The sequence below is a fragment of the Aythya ferina genome (genome assembly GCF_964211825.1).
Source record: "Aythya ferina genome assembly, chromosome: 2".
Classification (NCBI taxonomy): Eukaryota; Metazoa; Chordata; class Aves; order Anseriformes; family Anatidae; genus Aythya; species Aythya ferina.
Window position 1 is genome coordinate 146,901,993 of NC_140297.1, and position 19,767 is coordinate 146,921,759.

Sequence of the window (19,767 nt, forward strand, 5' to 3'; positions counted from 1 at the left end):
GTGTACAAGAAAAAGGCTTGAAGAAAAAGTACAAGTTTGCATATAGGAGAGATGCAGTAGAAGCAAAGTAAGTTCACATTTGTGTTCTTTTTTTTTTTTTTTCTTTTTCCAACATTTCCAATTATTTCACATATATTAATGCTTGCAACCCCAGAACAAAAACACCTCTGGAGGTATTGTATCTGCATTTTAAACCTGAAATTTCAATAGAACTGTTGTGCAATTTTTTCAAAACTTTGTATGAAGAGGAAGGTGAAGCCAGACAAATTTTCCTTACACCAGCACGCTGTATTTTTCCTCCACCGCATTGCAGTATAACAACTGCTTTGGTTGGCAGAATGACATTTAATTACCTAGACATATGGGAATTGATTTTAAAAAAATAGCCAAAGAATGAAAGTGTCCAATTAATAACAATAGTTGAGGATTAATCCTCATTGTCTGAAAATTTTTCCTAAGTAAGAGAACCGCATATAAATTCATGAAGACTACCTGCCTAAACTAATCATATGAAGGAATTTCTGACCTACTCTCTTTGATGACTAAATTGGGAGTTAGACTTGAGCTTCTAACTTTTTCTTCTACTTCTGAATGGAAAAGTACATTTATTTTCATAATGCAACATCACTCTTGTAACCACAGAAGCACCAGAGATCACTGACAATCAGTTTGCAGGAGTTTCCTTTTTTCTGGAAAAGATCTTGAGCCTCCCCCCGCTCCTTCTCAGGGCATCTTGTCTTAAAGGATATTATATTGCAAGACCAGTGTTTCAGGTGTCTTTGAAAGGAAGGAGAGAGGGAATTATTTCCCTAGCTAAAAGCAAATCCTCTCACTCTCTTGAAGTATAGCTAGAGAGCTGGGCAAAGAAAAACAGTATTCAAAGATATAATTTTTTATTTTTTTTTAATATATACATATATACATTGGAGTATTTTCTAGGAAGATAGGAATTGGATAAAACTATTAACTGAAAAATAATATTCTGAACATCTACCACAAATTTGCTGTTTCTAGGAATTTGCAAATTTCTACCACAAATAATTCTATCTTAACCAATGTTTAAGCCAAAGGCAGTTCAAGTAAATAGAAAAGTCCACAATTTAATTTATTACAAATTTCAGAGGCAAGAAAGACTAAGCTGTAAGTATGTGCATGTTTACTCTGCAAGCGTATTGTAGCTTTTGTTATAGTGTGGTAGAAAATATCCTATTCATGCACACCTGTGTTATCATAATTGCCAATACAGTTCGTTACCATTTTAGTTCTTGTGGTAGTAATGAACCTTTAAATGCTTGTGGAGTCCCAGTGATGTTATAGATTTACTTGCAGGATAGAAAAACAAAACAAAACAAAAAAATCCCACCTCTTTTTTATGTTTATTTTTCCCAAGGTAGAAATGTTAATAATTTGAACATGAGCCAGCAGTGTGCCCAGGTGGACAAGAAGGCCAATGGCATCCTGGCCTGTATCAGGAATAGTGCAGCCAGCAGGAGCAGGGAGGTGATCATCCCCCCGTATTCTGCTCTGGTGACGCCACACCTCAAGTGCTGTGTTCAGCCTTGGGGCCCTCAGTACAAGAAGGACATTGAGGCCCTGGAGTGTGTCCAGAGCAGAGCTACGAAACTGGTGAAGGGCCTGGGACACAAGTCCTGTGAGGAGCAGCTGAGGGAACTGGGGGTGTTTGGTCTGGAGAAGAGGAGGTCTCAGGGGAGACCTCATTGCTCTCTACAGATACCTGAAAGGAAGGTGTGGGGAGCTGGGGGTCAGCCTCTTCTCACAGGTAACCAGTGATAGGACCACAGGGAATGGCTTCAAGCTGTGCCAGGAGATGTTCAGGTTGGAAATGAAGAGATACTTCTTCTCAGAAAGAGCAGTCAAGCATTGGGACGGGTTGCCCAGGGAGGTGGTGGAGTCACCATCCCTGGGGGTGTTCAAGGAAATGTTGGACATGGTGCTTAGGGACATGGCTTAGTGGATGACATTGGTGGTAGGGGGATGGTTGGACCAGATGATCTTGGAGGTATTTTCTAACCTTAATGATCCCATGACTCTAATTTAAGGAAGGTTTTTCTATGACTTTTTCTAAAATTAAGGAAGGTAGTCAAAGCTAGTCACTTCAGTGCCATATAAAATCAATGAAAACAGATAGAAATTCCAACAGTAACTGATAAGTAAATGAATATAAAGGAACAGGGAGAGGCAGGCAGACCACCTAGCCCTGTGCCGTGTCTCCAAAAGTGGCCACCATAGGATGCCAAGGGGAAAGAACCAGAACAGCTTAAGCAGGTGATCAAATTTCCCCACAGTAGTCCCCAAACACTGGTAGCCTGTGGGTTTGTGGCTTCTGATGCTGGGAGCAGTGCATCATTCCTCCCTCTGACATCAGGGCTCCAAGAGATGTGACAAAGTTCAGCCTTCCGTGTTTTTGGGGGAAAAACACAGCTGCCTAAATGCTTAATTTGTAGCTGATGTCATCAGCTGTGATGATGCTTGTCCATGGCTGGCAGTTTCCCACCAGGCAGTTTCCACTCAGCTGATGAGCTGCTTTTAGAAAGGCAGGACAGCTCAAAATATAAGGGTACCGCAAGCACTGTCACACCATTGCCTGTGGGGTAGTCACCAGACCCACCACCGCACCAGACCGATGCAAGAAGCCACCCCAAAAAGCCATTAATCACTGAGCTTGGCACAGTGGCTGCTTGAGTTACTTAATGCACAGCTAGCAAAAGAAGAGCTATCAGACCTTCTCTGCAGCTGTGGGCCTGCTTCCCAGTACTCAATGAATGGGCAAATTATTAATAAATCCTTGAACAATGGTATGGATTTTATTATGATTATTATTATTATTTATTTTAGGATGGTAAGAATGGCTTGCTATTTATCTCTTGTACAAATGAATCTCAGTCTGCAAATGCACCATCTATGATTTTGTATATCTACACACATGCAAAGAATCTTACTGTATGTTGGAGAATCAATAGCAGGGTGCTGATTTCCACTAGTTTTATCCAGACACCAGTGTCTCTATGGGATGTTGGTCTTTCATTAACTGATGGCTTTTGTGAACTGACTGTACATATAAGTTTATAATTCATTCTGCTTGGTTCTGACAGAAAGCTGAAGTTTTTAGCAAATCATTCAGGGTAAATAACAAGCAGACCAATTTCCTCCTTCAAATTTTAGTTATTTTAAAGATATTTATTAATATGGCTGTCTTCTGTCTGAATCGTGTCCTGACCCTGGTAATTTGGCAACTGCATTAGTTATTTTATATTTGGCAGCTCACACTGCCTGCATGTTAAGAGGTTGAGCAGACCTTCTTTTCTATAACCCGTCTCATTTCCTAGTGCTGTTCTAATTGCTGCACACGTGGAGATGATTGCTCCCATCACTGATGGGAACATCACAGTTACAAGGACTTTGCACATTCCTTGTTGCTGATGCTGTGAATTTTGGAGGAAAACTACCACAATACAGGGATTTGTTCCTTTACAAAGCACACCGATATGTTCATGGCACTGGGTAACAGGAGAAGGAGTAAGTCCAGTACCATCTTCAGTTTGTGGTTTAAATGGAGTGAAGGTTTTAAAGAGAAAATAAACAAAAGAGAGGAAAAATAAATAAAAAGAAACTAAAAAATATTATCTTTCCCCAGTCCTGGGTAAACAATTGTCTTTTTCTCCAAATCATTCTCAAAACCCTTTTCAGGTCATCACCAGGAGAAAGAATTCTTTTCAAATACATATTTGATAAATCACAGATCCACTTGTTTCTCTGTTAAGTGGTGTCGATAGTAGAATGGAGATTAACTGCCTGTAGCTAAGAATCATGCTAGAAGGAAAAGAAGCAGCAACAAAATAAGAAAATCTTAATGTTCTAGGAAACGTGCAAGGTTAAATATCCCATTAACTATCAGGAGAAAATGGCTCTCCTGCAATTAGTGTTTAATCAAATGTGAGGAAGGAACTTGAAAGTATTGACTTTAAGATCCTCTCTAATAATCTACTAGTTCTAAGAAATAGAAATATTTTCTTATTAAAATCAAAGTTATATCTACTAATATTGGATATTATCTAATATTACAGAAAATCTAATTATTTTCTGAATAATATCTACATAATCTCCTGGAAGAAAGTTAGAAAGACAATTAAATGCTGTTATACCCACTCTGGAAATAATATAATTGAAGCAGACATGAAGAAGAAAAAAAATATCCAGACACAATACATCTGGACTCAGTGCTTTGTCTTTCCGCTTCATTGACCATAAATATTGAGATATATGTTGTATTCTTTCAACCAACCTAGTCCTCATAGTCCATCCCCATGAGGGGTATGAAATCAAGCAGGAAAGGGAGGAAACCAGCATGGCTGAGCAAGGACTTGCTGGTTGAACTGAGGTGTGAACAAAATACACAGGCAGTGGGAGCTGGGACATGTAGCCTGGGAAGAGAACAGGGATGCTGTCCAGGTGTGTAGGGATGAGATCAGGAAAGCCACAGCACAGAATAACAAGAAGGGATGCTATGGGTACATTAGACAGAAAAGAAAGGCCTCCTCTGATAATCAAGAAAGGAGAATTGGTAGCAACAGACATGGAGAAGGCTGAGGTACTCAACGATTTCTTTTCACTTCTACAGGATTACCAGGTCTCTTGTTTCCCTGAACCTGTAGATGAGGGCTGGGGGCACAAAGTCCCTCCCGATGTAAGTGAAGAGCAGAGACCACAAGATGAAATGGAGTAGGTACGTGTCTATGGGGCCTGATGACATGCAGCACAGGGTCTAGTGGTTTTTGTTGTTGTTGTTTGTTTGTATGTTTTGTTTTGTTTTGCTTTGTTTTGTTTTGTTTTGTTTTCCCATCTAGAATCTTTGTTTCTTTCTCCCCAATACCCTTTTTAATGAAATAGTAAATATGGGTATTTTTCTGTTGCCAAATACAATAAATTCTAAGTCTAGGCCTGAATTTATCTTACAACATGGAAAAAATCCCCTTATGTCTGCTTCTAGAAATGTATCTCTTCTTAAAAGAAAGTATTTAAAATTTCCTAGTACCATTTGATTTATTTTTCTGAAGCAATTTTAGATCTGATCACCACTGGAAGTGTTCAGTGCATAAAAAACTTGTGTAGAGCATGTAAAGAAAAGTAATAGGAATGTTAAGATTGGTATAAGTGGGCAATGAATGGAAATGTCTGACAGTGTTTTAAAGACACAAACTTATTTGCAGTTCATCACGATCCTTTCACACAGGAGTGTGAGTTTCTGAGTGTAGTTTCAACCGCAGGGTCAACTCTGAGGTCAGACCTGGTTTCTGAGGAATTTATCCAGCTGGATCTTCCAGAAATCTCCCGAAGATGGAGATTGCACATGTACCAATAGATACATTCTTCAAGGTTAAGAATTACAGTCGTGATAATGACTCAGTACTTATCTGCCTACCTAATAGTATTATAGAAATTTCCATCTCTATCCAAATCTGACCTGAAGGCAATAGAAGTTTTCCTAATCTCTATAAAACTTCTTATGCTCCAGCTACAAAATTACCTGAGAAGATTATTTCTTTTTTGTCATGATATCCTCCCTCCTTTGTTAGCAGTCTATTGTAACTTACTCATGCAATTAATTTTTCTTCAAATCTTTCTTTCTCTAGTTGCTTCTTCCAGTGGAATACAAGTGGATGATTATTCCAAGAATGCAAGACAAACAGCCCTTACTTCTGAACGTTCAGCACTGTAGGTGAATTTATTAACATAGCAGGGCTCCACTAGACTCAGGACACTGATAAATTTGCAAGATCAGAGTTTTCTTTTACTACATTAACTTAAATGATGGCTGTGTGGAGGTGATTGGGCTCATATGAACACACGTGAGTCACAACAAAATGAAGACAGTAGAAGCAAAAATGGAATGAAAAGTAATAAAGATTTCTTAAAGTTCTCAGTAGTCATGACATGGACAATGGAATATGTATATTTGTTCTAATTTTGCATATCTGGGCAGGAATGCTAGGCTTTAAAGCAGATGATAGTTTGTCTGTAAGACAATCAAAGACCCTACCTGTTATGTGAGATATTCTGGAGCACTCAAGAGACAAATATCCATGTGTCTTTGTTTGAAATGTTGAGTATGAATGTTGCCCTTCAAAGGACACTTTATTCTGTCATCAATCAAGAACATCTACTCCTTGCAAGCAAGTAATCTTCTCCAGGCACCTCATTTTCATTTGGAAAAAAGTGTAAAATCACTGAGTATAGATGCCTAAAAGGATCCCCAGAATGTCTAGCAAGATAGGTCTTAAACATAGGCTTCCAGTTCTAACATGAAAACATATTATTAAAAATGTCAATAAATGAATAAATACCAGAAAATAAATAAAGTGGACATTAAACAGCAAGCTGTAATTGTAGAAAAAGTAGAAGCAGAACATAATCCCTTTTTGCTCAATTTTGTTATCTATTTTAGATCTTTTACGCACAATTTAACGTTGAAAATAAATGATATAAAGAGAAATGGGTAGAGTGAAGAATATAAATCTTTGAAATATAGTAAATAGAATGAGCAAGGAAATGGAGGCTTTAAAAATGAGTCAAGAGGAAATCATATAATGAAGTGTGTGTTTATATATTTATATACATCAACAGTCTCAGCGTGGGCGGTGAGTATGCATGTTGTAAACATGCATGGATAAATCATATGTAAACAAAGACAGGTTAAATCAGTGCAAGGCATCTTAGCAACCAGTTCTGCCAGCTATTGTAAATGCTTCTCATCAGAATAAGTCATTGAAAACCCTACCTAGAAAGACGGGGGGTGAAAGAGGTTTCTTGGAAAGAAATACTAGCAGCAATATGTAAGATTTTATCAAATATTAACACATCACTTGACACATAAGGATTAGATAATATCAAATATAGCACAGAAATTACTTATGTTTTTTTCTCCTGATTTATTTTAAGAAAACATTTTTTTTTCTTCATTAGTCTTCCCTTTTCCTATAATTCATTTACAAATCAGCAATTCAGAGATATCATATCTATCATTCTCTTGTCCAAATTATTTGTACAATTCTCATTTAGAATTGGTGATTTGGGTTAGGGCCATAACTCGAATTATTCCTTACCTCAGGTTTCAATGAAGTGGTACGATAATTCATTCTGAACATGAGCTCTGTAGAGTTCATTTCAATTTATTACTCATTTTAAGTGAACTAATCTAAATTAAAATCTCCTTGAATCAATACCTCATTTTTATCATAGAGTATTCTGACTATATCATATGAATCATTCATCTGCTCTTGTATCCAGCAAACCTGAAATGGCTTTGTGGTGGGCTTTTTTTTTTTTTTTTTTTAACAAATGGACTTATACACATAAGGCAATAGACATTACACAAAAACTCTCCCCAGGTTGTCCACCTCTCAAGGCATCAGCTTTTTCTATATTCCACAGCCAGCATACCTTAGCTATTTGCCTTTGCATCATTACAGGATTATCCAATGTATAGCAAAACATTAACAGGGTACAGGATTACAGTTCTGTAACCATCATGGAAAAGGATTAATTATTTACCATTTGAGCTTCCTGTTTTAGTTACTGGAACAAATAACCAGCTTGCATTCCATGTAATCAACATCACTGTAATCATTCTGTGGATAATTTTCATGTTTTTGTTGTTTTGGGGATGGACTGAAATAATTTTCTAAACATTTTTTTTTCTAACATTACATTTTTGTGTGAAAGTAATGACAGTTAGAAAGCATGGGATGAAGTTTTTGTTCTGACAAAAGCCATAAAAAACTTTTAGAAGACTTAGTCACATCTTGTTCTTTTCATTATTCTATTATGTCCCACTTGTATTACATACTCTACAGTCAATTCATAAAATACAATAAAAAATCTTGTTTTATACACACTTGAATTGGCATGCCTGCCTAAAATTGGTCCAGCAGATATTTTGTGTCTAGAATCCCAAATGTCCCTACGCATTTCTTCCATTTTTTCCTCTTCATTTCTTGTCCTTCTCAGCTATACTAATGATTTTTCAAGTGCAAAAGATATAAAAGAATATTTCAAAATGCTCTTATTCAGCAAAACACTTCAACGTGTACCTACCTTTGAAGAAGTGGATGGTTCCCTTGAAGTCCTTTGGACTTATGTGCTAAAATATCTTTCAGATTTTCGTCTCAGTGCTATAGAGAGATCAATACTCTGTGCATCAGTAGCACTCTTCAGCACATGCTTAATTCTAAGACAAGTATAATTCTACTTTAATCCCTAAAACCAAGCATGTACTTAGAGAGTCCAGAGGAATCAGTTACTGATGTTACACCTACATTACCGCAGCCAAGCTTTCTCCCCATGTCTGGACACACTATAATGAGGTCTTGATGCACTGGGGAAAGCCAGCCACATTCTTCCTACCATCTCACACACCCCAGCAGGTGTTTTCTGAATGGTTAGGAGAGAAGAAACACAGTACACACCAGAATCTAAACCATTATCAACAATGAGTGCTGATAATGTTGCTGTAAGGAAATTTGTAGACATTAGAAGCAAACAAGAGTCTGTGAGATATGACATAAGAGGACAGAGTACATGGCCTGGTTATAAGCCCTATTTAGTCCCTAACAGAGAATCACAACTCACAACATTCAAGGTCTAATTTTCTAAAATGCCTGTGTGCAGCTCTGGATTAGGGTTTTCCTTGCAGAGTCACTGCTGTATGCTTGTGCTTGTGCCTTTAGAGCTGAGAACACAGACCACTGTAAATAGAAGTGTGATTGTGTGGTTGCATTTCAAAATAGATCATTTCAAAATAAATCTAAATAAAGTCTAAAGAATTAAGAATGTGCCTTTTTTGTCCATGAAATATTGTCACTCAGAGAAACTACTGCATTATTTAGCTTTAAAATACCATGTACCAAAGTGGCTTTTTTAGATGCATCAACTCGGTTTTGAGGTCTCTCCTTTTAGTCTAAGCTAAACCCTGCCATGGTGTTGGAGCATATATGTCTTTAACTATACACTGTGGTTACCTGATTCACTTCTTTTGTCAAAAGCAAACAGTTAAAAAGACACACTGCTTACCGTCTTGTGGAAATTGTCTTGAAATTAAATATCAAGCTAATGATTCTATGATTATTTGAAACCGGCAGGTTTTACAAGAACAAATCAGAGTCTTTCAACACCTTCTTCCAGTTTTCCAACTGTTCTTCCATACTGCAAACCTCCTCTACCTCCTATAGGGGAGAAAGTCTACTGGAGCCCAAAATAGAATTATTTCCACCAGGTTCTCAAATGCAGTTCCCCTATGTAATCACTGTTGCCCCTAACAACCCTCAAAAATGTGGTAAGTGGCAACACTTATCTGCCAATCAAGCTATATTCCAAATTCAGGGGGACAAAACTCAGGAAATGTATAACACCCTCTGTTTGTCCAAGGGTATAGACCCGAAGCAAGACCTGGTAGGCCTATTCCACCTCTAACTACTGTCATGCTATAATTAGTAAAGTTAATAAAATGAGATTAACACTTCTCTGACACAGCTCCTTCTTGATGCAGAATAGAATGAGCCACACTATGGACCTTGTCTCTGCTTTGGCATTAAGCTCAAGACACTGAAATAATTTCAGACCTAACACCTTTAACATAGTGATTGCGAATGAGGTCATATAAAAGCAGCACGTAGCTCTTCTGAGAATTATGTTTGTTTTTTAAGACTGCATGAAATTCCTGATGGTAAAATTTCTAATTCCGAAATGTCTCAGTAAAAGCACACAAAAACAAAAATAAGATCCCATACTTATCAAAGTGGTGGTGAGATAATGAAAGGTGAAGACATATCACACTGTTCACATTGCATCAGTCTTTCAATAAAAAGGTATTTGCTATGCTGGGGGCAAAGGAGGAAAGAGGTTGGATTTTCAGAAGATAAATCTACTTGAAATTGGCTTTGCTGAAGAATAATGAGTATAGCATATCACACGTTGTCACCAAGACCAGATTTCAGAGGCATATAGGTATCTAGTCTCTACTACAAGAGATAAATGCTTATTTAGGCAGACAGCAGATTCAGGTTGTTATGGAAAATTTACTTTTTTGAGAAAGAAGTCTGAACTACATTTCTTTCCCCATAAATAAAGTTGCATAAAATAGAATTTAACCTGATGAGAAATGTAGCAAAGTGTAAGAATTTGTAATACTTAGAATCATGGAATGGTTTGTATTGAAAGGGGACCTTAAAAATCATCTCATTAAAACCACGTTGCCATGGGCAGGGACACCTTTCACTAGAGCAGGCTGAATGTTTGTTTCCAGTATTACAGCTAAATAGTCTGAATAGTAGATGATTAAATACACTGTAGTTTCTTTAGTTTCTTTCTGTGCTTCCATGACACTGATATTTACTTTTTTTTTTTTTTTTTTTTTTTTTTTTTTTTTTTTGATAAACGCTTATCAGAAACTACTCCTGGATTATCTAATATGAAAGAGTTATGTATACCAAAGCAATGTATTAAGGACAGCTGTTCTTGTGCATAGGGGATCTGCAGACAGGCTGGGAAGGGCCTTGATTATGTTCAGAAAGCAGCTCTCTAAGGAACAACATGGTAGATTGCTGGAAAGGCAAGTTTAAGAATGTTTTTGGTCCTGTTTAGTTGAATGAATTGTGGCTCTTTGGGAATGGAAAAGTTTGAAGATGTGTTTATCTCTATGGAAATCACTTTCACTCTCCTTCCCGAATGCATTATCAAAAGCTGTCAAACAGTGGCAACAAAAGTGCTCTATAAAGTAAGAAACTGTTTCTCCCTCATCTAGCCTGAGGTAAAAAGAAATGTCAATATACATGTAACTGCTAACTGAACCCTGAAAGGCTAGGAGCTCTGGTCTGAAAGCCAAATTAGTCTAGTTCAAAGCAGCAAATATGTTGTGGCCTTAACGCTTTAGGCGGACTTATTTATCAGCAACAGCGATAGGATCTCACAAAGGAGCTGGGCAGGAGTTCAAGAATCAGAGAGGCATTAACCATATCACCTCATGTGAGACAGTGGCTTCTGAGGAGCAGTAGATAGGGATCAGTCATCCTCCCCTAAATCTTCTGAAACACTCCTTGTTTCCAATTGACCACTAAATATGCCAGTTTACCTGCTCTGTTTATGAAAGAAGCATTAATTATTCTTTATAAATCATTAAGACAACAGTATATGTTCTGTTTCAGTTTTATTCTATTGATATTAGAGCAAAGCTCAAAAATAAGATTCTTCTTCTGGTTGGCGTGGGAACAAAACCAGAGAACAGACAAAAATACTTGATATGAGTCAAGTCTGGGTATGAGATTTCATCTGCACTGAGGATGGAGAAATATCACCAAATCCATGTGATGATGGAGTGAAGTTAAACGTTAATCTTTGATTTTGGATGCTGAAGTCCTAAAGTATTTGCATATGAGGTTTCATCTCCCTTCTTAAAGTAAAAAAAAAAAAAAAAAAAAAAAAAGACTGAAGGTGTAAACTCCGTCTCATGTGTTCTGAGAAATTTCAGGTAAACCTAAAACTGATACTACCCATTGAAAATTTGAAAATTACGTCTTGTGTGTCTGACCTCATATCCTGCCCAGAACTCATATTTGTGCCACATCTGCTCCTTTGATGAGCATGGCCTAGTTGAACCAGCAGATCTGTCTCATATAGGACAAAGCCACACTGATAGTTCAAATGTACAGTTGGTGGTTGGACTGCCTTCTAGTCAAACTTAGGTAAACCTGATAACTTCAGTGGATTTCAGCCCTGTAGCAAGACTCAACAAGCACAGCCTGAAATTTTATCTCATTCCAAATCCTAAAGCAAAGAGTTTGAGTTTTTCTATTACTGCTTTAGCTATACCAGCATTGTTAACAATTATTAAGATGTTATTTTTACAAGGATGTTATTTTTACATGCTTTTATAGGCAAGGCATGTTTTTTAACTGTATGAATAACACCAGCAGTCTAAAGTCTTATACAGTCTTCCATTGCCCTACATTCAGCATGCATCATAAGTCAGTAACGTGGGTAATTGCAGCTAGACTTGATTTTTTACACAAAGTGTCATGGGTAAAGAGCAACTTTTCCATCAATTTGATGATCACTCACTGATTGCTTTGTTATTGACAATTTGCCTTACAGATTATTTGGACTGTGGCAAATGATACCTGCATCCACTCCTGTATTTATGCAACTGAAATTGCTTAGGTACTGAGATGAAGATTTTTGATGGATAGGATGCTTAAGGAATTGAAAATGAAGATAGAGTAAATATAAAAACACATTGTTTGTCCTTGAGATATAGACAATATGTGCAAGTGACTGGCTAAATACATGTCTTTCCTGTCTCTCATCTGTCTAAAGTAACATTTAAGTGGAATTGATATCAGTATAAATCTGGCTCTAGTTCTCCCCTCTTATAGGATTTAGAGGATGTGTGTAAGGAGTGAATACAGATATTCAGGTGACTCTGACACTGAGGTCCCTGAAAGACCTTACAAATCAGTACCCCCTGGTACTTCGTTGCACAGGGAGGTTCTGAAGGTATTGCACTTTCAGTGGAAGTTGGGTGGGAATTTAGTTTCTAACTGTTTTTCAGCTGAAATGTTTGTTGTAGTTCCTCATAATGATTTTCCTTCCAGGCCAGCAGTTTCTCCCCTTTTATGGGAAGAACTCAGGAAATGGCTGTACCCATAATTCTCAACCTTTTATTATTTCCCAAGTTGCCACCCAAACTAATGATGAAAAAGGAAGCTAAAATTTATGGTATGCCGAAGGCCCATCTGTGGGAAGCTAATTGTTTTTCCTCAGCCACTTCCATATTTATTTTCTTTTTCATCATCTCTGTAACTGTGTTTGAACCAGAGGCCACAGCAATCATGGCAACCACCCACACTGACAGCACATGCTTTTATTTTTCTTGGCAACAATTATTTATCCAGCTTGTCAAGTTGCTGATGACATTGAAATAGCATCTGTTTCACACTGTCTGCATCACTTACTGCAGAAAGACACAGTTCTCTGGCCCATTTTATTGATTCTTGTGACGTTTCCCTCTATTTAAGTTTTCTGTTCTTGGCATTTTTTTCTTTCTCTTGGCCTTGGCTTGTTAACTGTGTCCTTGTTCATTTTATTGGTTTATTTGCTGCAGCTAAGGAACAATTTCATTCTCACAGTGAGCTCTTTCCAAAGACCAGTCTCCAAATCTTTCCATTGTTCCCTGAGCTGTCTTGGAGCTGTGCAATCCACACATACTCTCTGGAGCAATGCTTTACTTGCTCTGCAATACTTCTGTGACAAAATACAGAATCACTTGGAAATCAATATAAGACTACTGTGCAACAGGTAAAATAGTTGCAAAAAGAGACAGTAAGCCAGGCATGACTGACACCTCAGGTGTCTCTGCTGAAGACTGTGACTCTCGGAAACATCACAGTAATGATCACTTCATGTTCCAGCTGTCCCTAGGAAAGCGAGAATGTTGTTTAGACATCAAAGTTCTCATCTGCCAGAGGCATCTCAGTTCAGATAGTAAATAGAAAAAGATAAAAAATAGAATGATAGAATATCCTGAGTTGGAAGGGACCCAGCAGAGTCATCGAGTCCAACTCCTAGCTCCAAGGAGTTACTCCATAACTCAAATCTTATTTCATTTCTAAGATCTTTCAGGATCCATGTCTTTAATCCACTATTTATCTTACTTGAGAGACGATTTCATAGAAGTGTAAGCAGTGGGGCTGTGTAGTGGGCTATGTGGTTGACGGCTCTTCTGTCTTTTTTTTTTTTTCAGTAAGGGTACCTTTTGGATAAGTGACACAGATTCAAATCCTCCTCCAACCAAAGTGATATGAAAAGGCAGAAAAGTACCTCAGTATTGCCAGTGCAGGAGAACACTGTTCCTTCCTCTGGTAATGCTGTTTCATTCTGAACAGCCTAGCTATATGCATTTATATAGAAAATGTGAGTGTATTGGTCTAGATATCAAGGTACTTACTGTGAAGATGTCGAGAAAAGAATCCAGGACTTGGTATTTAATACAACACAATAGAAAGCTAACTATAATGCATTTCTTTACACCCATCCTCCTTTATTTTTTTATTTTTATTTTTTTAGAAAAAAAAAAAAAAAAGTGGCAAACTTACTGGATTTGTCTTATTTTAGCTGGTACCACCTCCTGGACCAGAATTCTTGTATTTCAGCCATCTCTCGCATGATTTGTAATACTTGCAGTTCCTGGACTTGGAATACATACTCATGCTGTCCTAACATTACCTTTAAAATAGAAAAATGTTTCTAGAATTGCTGTTGGACCCATTGCATGACTGCACAGTCCCAGAGGACATGTTTACTGTGACTAGCAACTTAAGTTGTTTGCACATATAAGTATACAAAGATACTGTAAATAAAATCCTGGCTTTAGACTCCAACTCAGTCACCCCAGGTACAAGAGATGTATATATGGAATACACTGGGACCTAAAGGACTACCTCTACTTTTTTAATTGTGAACTTATTGTTTAATTGCCCTAATATGCACATTTGCACCCTAACCAGATTCCCTCTGTGAATTTGCCTTTCAAACCATAGTTCAAATCACTTGCTTTCGGTATTCTAACTGAATCTCCTTCCTTCCTGATGGGACTATATGCCATAGATTGCCTTGAGACAAAAATATGTCTTTATTTTTTGGAGAATTGCTATTAAGCTGATATTTTTTTAGAGATAGTAAAGAATGGATGACTGAAGATTACAAATAAATACAAGAATTCTTGGTGAATTGCATTGTTCTTAAGGAGCTGTATTGTATATCTGCTTGACCTCAGTGCTGATTTATGTCAGTCTCTCGCAAGGTTCAGCACTGCGTGAATTATGTGCCTAGAGCATTTGATATTCAAGCTTAATCGGCCACACCGTAAATCACATACATGTGTGATTCTTGGCAAATTAATGAATTTTTTCTTGATTGAAAATAACTGAAGTGTCCTTGGATTTGGTAAAAAGAAACTAACCCTACTAAATTTCAGTCAGAATTGAGCTATTTCACTTATTAGTCAATATAAACTGGTAGATTTCTTTGATTAAAACTGTAACAGTCTCCTGAGCAAATTCCACCATGAGGAGTGACTCTGTTCCAACCCCCTTAGGCCACGTCTACACAGGAAGGAGCAAGCTGAACCGTACTCTCTCTGCTAACACTCTGAAATGGCCAGATATAATCTAGCATGGGTCCAAAAGCAGCATTAGTGTGGCACTGTGCCCAGGCTAATAAGTCTTGCTGACAAGACCAGGACCAGATACACAAGTAGGCTGGTGCTGTGCCAACACTTTCCCTTCATGTCACCACTCATAGCTGTCTTCTTTCACAGAGTATTTCCTCTTCTCTCCCACATTTTGGTAATCATGGGTGCCTCAGGCTACACATGGCTCAAACACTTGTGCAAGGAGGGTGGTCTAATTCCCCAGACTCTGGTTCATACTGTATCCAGGCTGCTCTCCAGACATATCCGCAAGATCAAATTTCCTGCATGTTCACACTGTCACATCACACCCAAGCAACCATGTGTGGTTTCTCTCTGTAAAGCTACACGTCCCTTGAAGGGTGCTCTGTCAGCTCTCGTGTTGGCCTGACGGCACCGTCACACAGCAGTGCCCCCCAGAAGGCAGGTCCCTCATACCGTGGACAAATCCCGCATCAGACCGTCTCCACAGAAGGGCAAAGTAAAACCAGTCTTCAGGACTGAACATCCTGCCTGCCTACAGGACTAACCAAACCAAGATCCTCTGCCACCAGATAACAAAACCAAGGTGAAAAAGGTGCTACTTTGCCTTTTTGGCATTATATAGCATAAAGACAATAATCAGAATTCATGAATACAAAGATGGCATATTAGAAATACCGAGATATTTCAAATAAAATCTGTCCTTAGTAGGACAGAAAACATTTTCCTTCCAGAGCCCAGCATCCATGATGCTTCAAGCTTTCCATCTCTGTTGCTGCTAACAGCTTAATTCTCCTTTCCTGCATGCTACAGTGCCAGGCAAAAGGGAAATTAACCAAGGCCCACAAGGAGCTGCCCCACTCCTGAGACAGTTCATTGTCTGATGGAGGCTTCACTCACCACCCACTTAGGGCTGCTTTCCCCTCTGCAGCACTTCCAGAGTCCAGCCTGCCCTTTCCCAGCTTAGCATTCGCAGGGGTTCCCTCGACAAGGACCTTTTCTTGCAAAGGACAGGTCAGCAGCATGTTTTCTGAAGAGAGGTGTGCCGAGGAAGAATGTCCTCATGAAGCTGGCCACTTGCCACGGGACTTATCACAATGATTTCTTCCACTGTTACCTATTGGTGTCAAGCTACCTGCCTTATTTCAGGCATGGACATCAGATGCAGAATAGGCTAACTGGATCTGCTAGACCAGAAAATCTACTCTACACCAGAACGTCTACTCTAACATTGCTTGCAAAAATGTAGAGCAATAAGCTCTCCAGGTTCACTCTGACACTCCTGGAACAATTAATCTTTTGCTGGTGGTGAGTGCATTTACACATGATCCTGGCAGAGATGGAGATAACAGAGCATCATCTCAGAGAGACTGTAAGGGATGAGCATGGCTAGCTACCTCCTGGCTGGTGGAGCAAATTGCTTCTATCCTTCCTTTGGCATCTAGGATGTCAGAACAGAGTAAAGTAGTTATCAGCTTTTCAGGCACTTAGTCTGGCCCTGTCCTTTTTCTGCCCTTTATTTCACTTTGGTCCTTCTTCCACTCTCCCATCTCTCAAGGCCACTTTTAATCACCCCAGTCTTGGTCTCTGCTGGCATGGAATCCATTAACTCACTGTCATTACACTGCCATATTCAGGGGAGAGAACCTCATGTCCATGTTTTAGTGTTGTACTTCTTCATGAACAAGACTTTAAATTGCAAGGAAAGTAAAGAAGTCTTTTGGGTATATTAGCTCTTCCAAAGATCCTGGACACATGTTCTTTCCATTGAAAATGATTGAGCTTAAGATGTCCAGAAATGACTGAGATGGCTATTTTCTACATTATCTCTAGGTGCATAACTAAGGAAAGACCTTTATAGTCCTATTTTTGCTCATACCAAAACACCACCTGAGTCCTGGGGAAGCATGGGAATCAGGGGATATCCAATAGACCCTTTTATAGGGCTTGAGGTCAACTCCATATAGATTTGTAGGTTCTCACTAGAAACAAATTGTGAGTTCTGGATGCCCATCCCTTCTTTAAGGCTTTTTAAGGTGAGATTGCTGCCTAGAGAGGAAGACTGTTATCATGGTGCCATAAAGTTTGAGATGGAGAATTGAGATTTGGGATGAGGACAATTTCAGGGTCTTCTGGGGTACATTACCTTGCCCAACCTTTATGTTACACCCCAAGCATCATACCTGGAGCTGTCCTCAGTGCCTGATGTTTGAATAGGGTTGGTGGCTCTTGGGACTGACTTGACAGAGTAAATTATGGTTCTTGTGATTTCTAATAAGAAAAGGGTGAGCCTTAGCTAATGCTAGATTCAGTGAATTTATCTTGTGAGACTAAGACAGCAATGAACTGTGCTAAGAAGTGCAGCAAGTCCTTATAGCTTGTTGAAAGATTTTTGTGGCCACAGATATAGGAATTTTTATTTTCTTATTGTGGCTAGGAACTAATCAGCTGACAGAACAAAGGACTAATTTGAGAAGAATAGAGACTTCAGGGATTTAGTAAAACCGTTCTTCACATTTGATAAGTTGAAACCACACACTAGAGGGTTGAAGGCTGAGAATGAACCACAAATTATCAAAAATGTATTTTTAAGCCCTTGAATTTATTGTTTTGTTAGGTGGAACAGATTTTTCCTGTAGAATATGAAGTACCAGGGCTTTCTGAGGTCAGATACTGACTTGGCACTATGAACCCATTATCTAGAGGCAGAGTTTAAATGCATTGGGTTGACAAGAAGGTGAATCATTATGGTAAAGAAAAGCTCTGGATATACTTTACACAAAAATTGAGCAGACACACTCTGAACTCCACCACATAAAGTCACAATGTTCCTTTACTGGATAGCAATGATGGAATTAGCATTGCAGAAGTCACTGTGACTGTGCCAGAGTGGAAGAAACTCAACAAAGGCAAGAAAACAGAGACAAAATGGAACAGATTGAAAAGTAGCAACATGAAAGAGCCCCTGCAGCTGGTGTAGGAAATTGGATGGTAAAAGTACATTATCTCTCAGGGCAGGATGGATTTCAAGCTGCCATAGACTTGAATGAACATGGGTTATGATATTCCCTCAAGTTGATTAAAGCCCTATTGTTGATTTCAGTGGTACAAGATTGAGTCCTGGGGTCAGTTCTGTGCAGGGGAGGGTGAAGGGAAGGTGCTATGAAAATAAAAGAGAGGAAAATAAAAGCAGGAAGGAGTTTTCTGACTTCCTTGATTCATGGACCTCAGCAATAATTGCATATTACCTCTCTGCCCACAAGCCATGGAGCCATCCATGCCCCTTCGGATTGGACATCATATCTGAAAGCTGATGGGGCCCTCAGAGGGAGATTCTGTAGCTTGCAGCCCCAGATAGGCCCCAAAAGCTCCCTCTAGTTTCTGAAAAGCAAAAAACTTCTCCAGAGATTGCTTGAAACATGGAAAGGATGATTCTGCTCTGACAGTCCACCTGGATGGGTTAGCTTGCACTCTACTGTGAAAACACAGAGACATTAGACAGAAGCCCAAATTAGGTGCTTCTAATATAGAATTTAAAGAGCTTCCTTGAAAGTCTGGGGCCAATAATCTTTATTCCCAGTTTGCTAAAAAACAGCTGGAAATTCTTCTTACAGTGCATGGCACATATGCACTGGTAGCCACTTCTGTCGCACAACTACTAAACATAGCAGAGCAGTGCTTGGTCAGAACAAAGGTCTTCCTAGCCTAGTATCCTCTTTTTAATAGCACCCCTAAAAATAAATTTGGGTAAAAGTAAGAACATAGCAAGCGTGTATGGTATTTCCCATGTATGGTTATTCTGCCAGACTTCAGGCACTGTCAGCACAGGATGCCTTAATCCAAATTTAGGATTCTGTAATCTATGCTTGTCTTCCATGAACATGTGCAGCCTTCCCTAAACCTAGATTAAGGAATGTCACACAACTATGAAATCAGCACCAGCTTTGCAAAATGAAGATGCGTGGCAGAAACTGTCTCTGCCAGGAAGTGAAGCTAAGTGAGGACCACAGTGAGCAAAGAAAAGGGAATTCAGCTTTAGATTTTTTTTTTAAACTTTTTATTTGTATTCAGCTTTTAAGACAGATAGTGGAAACCATGTGCTGTTTTTCCTCTATCTGTATTATGAATAACTGTGCTTCAGGAGAAAAATATTAGTGTTGCTGGCCTGGGAAAACCATGCAGTTCTTGTAATAACTAATTTCTTTCCATGTCTTTCCATCAGAGATGTGAAAGAGGAACAGTTGGCTAAAATCTGCAGATAAGGAAGTAGATAAGGACCTCTTGACAGCTAAGAACTAAGGGGTGGTCCACATTAGGACTGAGAAGCCGATTTCAGTCAGCTGAACTTCACTAGAAGTTTTCCAGGCTATACAAATCAAAAAATCTTGAAGACTACTGAAACAGGCAGAGAAAAACAGCTTCCATATAATTAGACATGGTTATATCACATAAAAGTATCATTAGTCACAGATACAGATACATATTTCAGTATTCACTTCTTGACTGCATGAGCTTCATCAATACACAGT

At 38.6% G+C, this 19,767-nt stretch overlaps 1 protein-coding gene across 1 annotated transcript in view; it reads left to right on the plus strand.

Moving 5' to 3' along the window:
- SLC30A8 (solute carrier family 30 member 8) overlaps window positions 1-5,755 on the plus strand; it is a 50,969-nt gene extending 45,214 nt beyond the window's left edge. Inside the window, exons 10-11 of the transcript XR_014689131.1 lie at window positions 4,640-4,744; window positions 5,652-5,755. The gene's annotated coding sequence lies outside the window, so the exon portion shown is untranslated. The remainder of the gene's footprint in view (window positions 1-4,639; window positions 4,745-5,651) is intronic.
- The last annotated feature ends 14,012 nt before the right edge of the window (window positions 5,756-19,767 follow it).